The sequence below is a fragment of the Chiloscyllium plagiosum genome, unplaced genomic scaffold, assembly GCF_037043375.1.
Source record: "Chiloscyllium plagiosum isolate Xiang-an unplaced genomic scaffold, Cpla_swu_hap1 HiC_scaffold_3, whole genome shotgun sequence".
In the NCBI taxonomy this organism is placed as follows: Eukaryota; Metazoa; Chordata; class Chondrichthyes; order Orectolobiformes; family Hemiscylliidae; genus Chiloscyllium; species Chiloscyllium plagiosum.
The window spans coordinates 60,153,683-60,161,309 of record NW_028270141.1 but is presented as its reverse complement, the minus strand read 5'-3'; the positions used below and the strand labels follow the sequence as shown (position 1 = coordinate 60,161,309).

Here is a 7,627-nt window from a genome sequence, read left to right as displayed (position 1 = left end):
TGGTCTAAATAATGAACCAAGTGTAGGTTTGTCATATTTGTTACCAAGACAATGATAGTGAAAGAATGAGTGAGTGAATGAGGGAATTCTGTAGATTCAGCTGTATTTTAGGTGGAAAATCTTAGGAACTCCATAGAAATGGCCCTGGCTGATCATTACCCAATGCTATGTGGAAATGATTGATGTAGCAGCAGATGGCACAGCATATCTTTCTTTGTGCAGAGTTAAAAACCTCTAAGATCAGTTTGCTGCTTCTTGATGGAATAGCTCTTGATGCATTGACAGGTGTGGCCTAACAGGCTACAATGGCTCCTAATCATTTTCTCATGTATCCAATGTTAAACTGAAAAATTCAATTAACCTTCCAGCATTCACATCTTGTTGTGCATCTGATACTAGGAAGAGGAGGATCTACTCACAACAACTATCAGCGTGAATCTGCCACCTCTGTTGCAGTTGGCAGACCTCTTTCTGCAGTTGACAGACATCTGGGCACAGAGTACTTTCTTTTGCCTAGTCTGCATGACATCATTAGGTGACATATCCCACCCAACTCTCCTTTGTCCAAAACAAATAAGCTGGAGCAAATTAAAGGGAGTTTCAAGGCAAAATGACAGCTGAGTTGCTTATGCATATATAGATAGATAGAGAGAGAGAGAAACAGCACAGATACTTTAGGCCAAATGGACCTCTCCCATTTTGTTACCTTTCTATGACTTGATGAACTGCCATAATGACTCATAAAAGCACAAAGGTGGGCAGGACAGGTTTGCATGGGCGAAAGGGGAAAGGATTGGATGCAGGTAGAGAGGAAACACTCAGAAGGATTTCTAAAAGGATGAATGAGTTTGTCTTTAAAAGCTATGGCCTTTAAAAGGTTGTCACACGTGCAGCTTCATGGTCCATCCTGAGACATCATTTCCTCCATGTTTCACTGTGCATCCAGGAAACTCAACAATCAGCACTTTCATGGGCTAAGAAATGACACCCTTTTGCACTTGATAATAATGTTTCCACCTGCCTTTGCTGGAAAATTTAACCACCTGCCTCAAGCCCAATTACATAGTTCAACCAGGAATTCTGACAAAGCGGCTGTGTCTGGAACATCAACTTGTTTTCACACTATGAAAAATCTGCTGTCATGCTCTTACATTGAGTGAATTTGCTCATAGGATAAATTTATTATTTTTAAATAGTCCTTGTTTTTTTTCTCAGGTACAATATATTATCACAAATTTAATTGCTATGGGGTGTAGTTTACACAGTACAGTGTGAAAGCAGCTGACAACCTGAGGGCAGGCAAGATCACAGATGGTCTGAGCAATTGGTTCTAGGAGGGAAGATATTGTTAGGTTGTACAGTGTCATGGTTGCAGCCTTGCTGTGTAAGTGCTGTGTTGTCCAAGAAGTTCATTTATTTGCTTGTCTATGTGATTTTACTGTCCACAATTTGACTGTTGTGTCACCTTTCAGATAAGATGTTTCAGCAAGGCCCATTTGCCTTCTCAGGTAGATGCAAAATATTCCAGTCTATTATTTAAAGAAATACAGGGGAGTTATCCCTGGTGTCCTCACCAATATTTATCTCTAAATAAACATCACGATGATAGATTATGTGATTGTTATCACAAAGTTTTTTTGTGCAGCCTCACTGTGTAAAGATTCACTGTGATTAACCCACGTTGCAACCTGTGAACTTACCTCAAATTATCCTGCCGGTTGTAAAGAAGTATAAATGCAAGTTCTTTCATTCTTTAAGATAATATACTCAAAGAAAGTTTATTTATTCAAGGTACAACACAATAAAAAGTTTAAAATTTAGAACCAATGAAGCTGAGTCAGTGAAATAATTTTATTAATCATTGTCAATGCAGGATTTAACAAATTTAGAATTTTCTCCTCTTCTTGCAAATGTCTCCTCATACCAACTAATGGCATGTTTTCAGTCCTCTCCAGGGTATGTTTTCAGGTTAATCTGAAATTTGAAAGTAGTGCATTTTGAGATTTGTACTTTACAACTGAAAATCTTCAATGTTAAAATAAATTGGCATATGGACTGTGAACAGAACAAGCTGATCACTATTTTCCAAAATATCTTTTCTGATTTGGACATTATTCCACTCTCCATTCTTCTCCTTCTATTCAGGTTGCATGTGTCCTTATCTTGGAACCCATTGATGCTCATTTGATCTAACTCTCTCCTATTTGGATATTATTCCATTCTTGTAATTTCAGACTGCACAACTGAGTAGTGATGGGGTAAGAGGCAGGAAACATAGGCCGAGCTGAGTTGCTTTTGCAAAGAGCCAGATAGATATGATAGACCAATAAACTCCACCTCTGCTTTAACTATTCAATGATTCTCTGATCTAGTAGCAGAGGTTTAACAGCAAAGCAAATCTAAATTTCTGAACACTGCATTGCTGTCCGTGACTATCAGATAGACACTGGGGTGAGCGTGGACGAGGAAGACATGAAATTGAGTGTTTGGCAGTCAGGTGAGAGGCAGATAATCAAAAAGGAGGGATCACTTTAAAGGAAGGAAGTCCATGGAAGAGGGGATCAGGAAGGGAAAGGTTTTGGGAAGGGGCCAAACCAGGGCTGAAATAGGTTTCACAGCTGTTCTGGATCTGGGAAGAGCAGGAATGTTCAGCCTAGCTCCAATTTCAGGCAAATATTTTTTCTTAATTGTGTTAATATTTGTGATGCTGGCCTGTAGCGGTGACTTTAAGGTGTGCTGATTGTGCCAAATGTAGGTTACACTACCTTGGATGCAATTCTGAAACAGGTATTAAGGTCAATTTTCAAAGCAAAATCCTGTCACCTCTTTAGCTGCAAACGTTGGACACCGAAACATCAACTGTCACAGCCCACAATTTTCTAGAGTGAAATGCCAATATTAGATCTTGCTTTTTATGAAATACATAAAACAAATTTGATATAATATTGATTGGTTGGGTATTGGAAGGTTTTGCTCAGACAAAAAAATGACAAGCTATTCATCACATTTCAACTAATTAAATTACATTAATGAAGATGTACCTAATACAGTATTGGTGTCAAAAATGCAAAATACTTTGGTCATAATTACTGTTACAATTTCACCACAAATAGTAAATATTGTAAAGCTCCCTTGGACAACAAATTTTGATTAAATGCGTTGAGCTTGAGATGAAAATGAAATACATGATGCGATAACAACATTTTAGTTGCATGGCCTAAAAAAATGCCTAGGTGTTTAAATCTAAGGGCCATCAAGCATTAATTTGTCAGGAATATATTTCTTGGATGCTGGAAATTCCTATTAATTAGCAAAGTTTGGAGTGCCACAGATGGCAGCAAAAATGCAGTCCTTATGTAATTTAACCATCAGCAGCTCTAGGGAATTATTCATTCCTTGCACTGACCAGTTTTTTTTTAATTCACTTTGCACAATTTTCCATTGATGAAAATGCCAATACTACAAAAATGATCTCTGTTACATGGATATCAAGACTGGTTTTATTTATTACTGTTTGATTAATATTATTTTATTGACACATTAAGGTTGATTCTAATCAACTCACATCAACTGCCAATTTACATCCTACCTGATGTAACAACCCATCAAAATCAATAGGAACTCCAACTGGATGGGTATAAAATGGGTGACTGATCTGATGCTGACAGTTTAAGTTAAAGTGTCCCTCATGCATTTAGAAATTTGCAATTTAAAATCAAGGGCTTTTACAAGCATTATTTTGCTGTTTATCAATATGTTTTTTTTATCTTTCCCATCTTCCCACATACTCCTTACGTCAACTTCTATTTCACCTCTATCCTTTATTACATTCTTCTTTTACATAATGTACTCCCAAAATCATCTACCTTTAGTATTCAAGAATGTGATTCCTAATCTGAACTGGGGTCCACCCCATTGAAGTTTCAACTCTGGTTAGTTTTTTTTTCAAAAAATGGGTTCAAAAAGTCCTCCAAAGATTAATGAAGAACAAAGACACTACACTTAGCCTGGTTGTGTCATTGAAGGTCGAACTTACCTTTTTGTTTATTTTAAGCAGCATCCTCCAAAGCCCCGGGAAGTTATCTTGCTCAGTTGGAACAGGTGCTGCAGAAATAAGTTATCTCGTTAGCAGTGCCTGAAGTATTGATGCTCCTGATACATAGCCCACACCAAATCTCCCTTATAATATCCCAGTCATTAGAAATGCAATAAATATTTTTATGTTGCTAGTTCTATTTTATTAGAAATAGTGATGCATGATTTGAAACATTGAAAATCCTACCGCACTACCATTGAATTGTTGTGGTGTAGCAAAGAAGTTAGCTTTTAGAAATTCGCAGATAAAATTGCCATCTAGGCATGTTTTAATCTCAAATTAAATTAGATCATTAATGTGGGTTCCACTACTGTAGAAATGATCTTTCCGAAGAAAACGTTAACCAATCTGAAGAAGCACTTTTCAATTTTAAATCACCTCAGTTTTCACTTTTCCTTCAGTTATTCCTGAAAGAGTCAATGCCAATAAAGAAAAATGAAATTAGAATTTCCAGGGCAGTAAATGCATCATTTTGACAAGCACCGGAAAAGTAAACAGTTAAAAGTTATTTTTAAAGGCATTTATTTGAGCAGAAATATTCAAAGAGTACGAAATTAACTGGAAAAGATGACAATGGAGATTTCTGAAACACTGTGATCATAGTAGGTGATATGATGACATATTTTACCAAAAGGATGATGGAATTTATGACTATGTTGACATTGCTGGCCGTCGTCTTTTATAAATCTTTTATAATAGATGAGGGGATGATTGACTTGAACCAACATTGATTGGCCATCCATTAATGTCACTTAAAAAGTGCACTCCGGAGAGGGGAGGGGTTTAGGGATCCCCCACAGTTCTTTGGGAGTGGAGAAATTCATTTGTGGTGGATATCATTATCACTAATGTTAAAGATATTTTAGAATGAATTCAAAAGTATGATCCTTATATTTTCGTCTTAGCTCACATTTTTTAGATAGTTTGAACACTTCCACTGACCAATTTTGCATCAAAGAAACATTTTCACTGTCATTTTCGACATTGAAAATGAACCGATCTAATAGTTCGTGGGAACTTCAAGCTTCCAAGCCACATACGCCTGACAATGTAATGTTTGATAACTGTAATGACCTAGCAGTTGCTTCCGGACTCTTGAACAGCTACGCGCGCACTGTATATGACTATTAATTGCTGAATACCTAATCATATAAAATAAAATGAGTTCTGTTGTGACTAGGCCGTTTTCCTTAAGGGATGACCTAAATCCGGTGTTGAAATTGCCTCGCCATGTGTAATGTGAAGCTGCTTTAACCAGTATGAATTTATAATAAAATGTGTCCCAAACGGTCCTTCCATTTATATTGGGGATCTCTCGTGATGCACTCAGTCTGTTCATGCGTTCTGTTTGTGATGCAATTTTCAAACCTGCTTTAAAGCCAGCTACAAGATCTAACTTATAATACATTTAAATGATAAATTTAAGGATGATAATAGTCTAGTGTAACTGCGCATCTTATTTATATTGGCTTCCCATGCTTTTGTTTTGTCTATCTTGCTAATTGTATGTATCTTTGCAAACCAGCACAAGCCCTTTACTGTGAATCAGGATAGTCCCTTCTGTAAGTTTCGTTATTGAAATGACACAGAGCACGATAGTTATTTTAAAGAAAAAGATATGAGAAAAAAGAAATAATAGAAATCTAAAAGAAACTCCAAGGCAATTTGAAAATCAATGCATGCCACTTAGTATTTGAAGGAAGATGGGTCATTGTTTAAAGTAAGTTCAGCAAAATTGTAGCGGGTGGAGATAATGGGAGGAACTCGATGCGGTGACGGTCTGAATTACTAGCAAAATTCGGAGTGAGCAAAATCAATATCGACGATTAAAATTATCGCAAGAATTGTGGAATGAATTAAGACCTGATAACTAGAATTCCACAGAATCAATTTCACAATTAAAGGGTTAAAATAGGGTATATTGTGGAATTTATTCAGCTATTAAGTTATTGAAATGCAGTAGATACGTAGGTCAACACAAACGGATGGTTCAGCTTTAAATCCAGAAAACAAGCCATCTGCTGCTGAACGCATGTCAAACGTGTTTATAGAAGCCACGCGTAAGGCGAACGGCAATCACTATTCTCTCAAGTCCAGTGTCGAGCACAGAGAACTCTGCCTGACCTCGGGCCGACATGTCAGTCAATGTAAAAGCCTCACTCACTCGCGCGCGCGCACACACACACACACACAAGTGTACAATCTAAAGCACAGCCATCAAAGACCTGACAGTCCGCGACAAGGACCACAAAACCGTCCCTGTTTACCTAATGGTTTCTCCCAGATCAAATCGAGGGGGGAGGGTAAGGAGAGTGTGTCTGATTTTAAAGGAGATCAGCGCAGATGCGGAGCCATATGGAACCGAGGAGTTCTGATGAATCCGATTTGAAGAGTTCTGAAATGTAATTTCTCAGTGTGAACAGTCCTGGCTGTCTGGTTTCACATGGGCCAAGGGTCAGAGCAAGAATACGTTCCGCTGTAAAGATCATGGGGCAATTGCCAGCCTCTACCTGCGCTGTTTGTACTTGAAACGTAATCATTTGTAACGGTGTAATAACAAAACAAAAGCATAGGTATGTTTTCTGGACGGCTTCAATCACCCAGGAAATCTGCTCGCATATGACCTCCTTTACCTATCCCCTTGATATGACAGAGTGGAGCCAGCCCAGCTTGCGACACTGGTCCTCAGCATAAACACTCCAGCATAAACTCCCAGCCGCACTGCTAGTGCAGCAAATGCGTTAATATTTAGGAAGATGGCGATCCAGTTGCTACATTTCTGTTACTCGGTGGTGAAGGGCAATGGGGAGGTGAATTGCTGCCAACAAACGAAGGGGAATTTTCTTTGGGAGGTTAGGGAGGCGTTGCGGATGAATCTTTATGATGCTGGAGTAAATGTAGCCAGGCTTTGATCTTGCATATTTTGGAAACTCAATGGATTAATCACCGAAGTGATTCAACATCAGTCAATAGAAAGATTCCTTTTTTTTACAACCAAGTAAAATGTACAATTAATTTGATAAACATTTGAATTGCCTTTCCACTCCACTTAACACCTGTTCTTCAGATGGTAACTGCCCGGGATACTGACTGGCTAAAAGGCTCCAATGGACAAATTCAAAATCAGTGTGTACACTTGGGTCCGCCGGGTAGCTCCAGTTTCTTCAAACGTTGAGCCGATGTTTAAAACAGGCAAATCCACACCAACTGCGCTTTCATTTTGTTTAACCGGTGACCTCGACACTACCGCTTGAAGATGGAGTGGTGTGTTTGCGTGGGAGCTGCAGTAGGAACCCTCGTGCAGCAAGTTAGCTTAGGGACGAAACAAAACAGGAATTGTTAGGAAAACTCAGCAGATCTGGCAGCATCTGTGCGGAGAAAGCAGAATTAATGTTTCGGGGCCCAGGGACCCTTCCTCACAACTGTAAAAAGGATTCTGAAACAGGGTTGCTGGACCCGAAAATTTAACTCTGTTTTCTCTCCATAGATGCTGCCAGACCTGCTGGGTTTTTCCAGCGATTTTTGGGTTTG

At 38.6% G+C, this 7,627-nt stretch overlaps 1 long non-coding RNA gene across 1 annotated transcript; it reads right to left on the bottom strand.

Annotated features, from left to right (window-relative positions):
* Positions 1-1,833: 1,833 nt before the first annotated feature.
* On the bottom strand, positions 1,834-7,362 carry LOC148150590 (uncharacterized). Its single transcript, XR_015751809.1, has 3 exons — positions 6,364-7,362; positions 4,037-4,104; positions 1,834-1,974 (listed from the first exon to the last, which is right to left on the bottom strand). It is a non-coding gene; the product is annotated as an uncharacterized LOC148150590 (long non-coding RNA).
* Between the last annotated feature and the right edge of the window lie 265 nt (positions 7,363-7,627).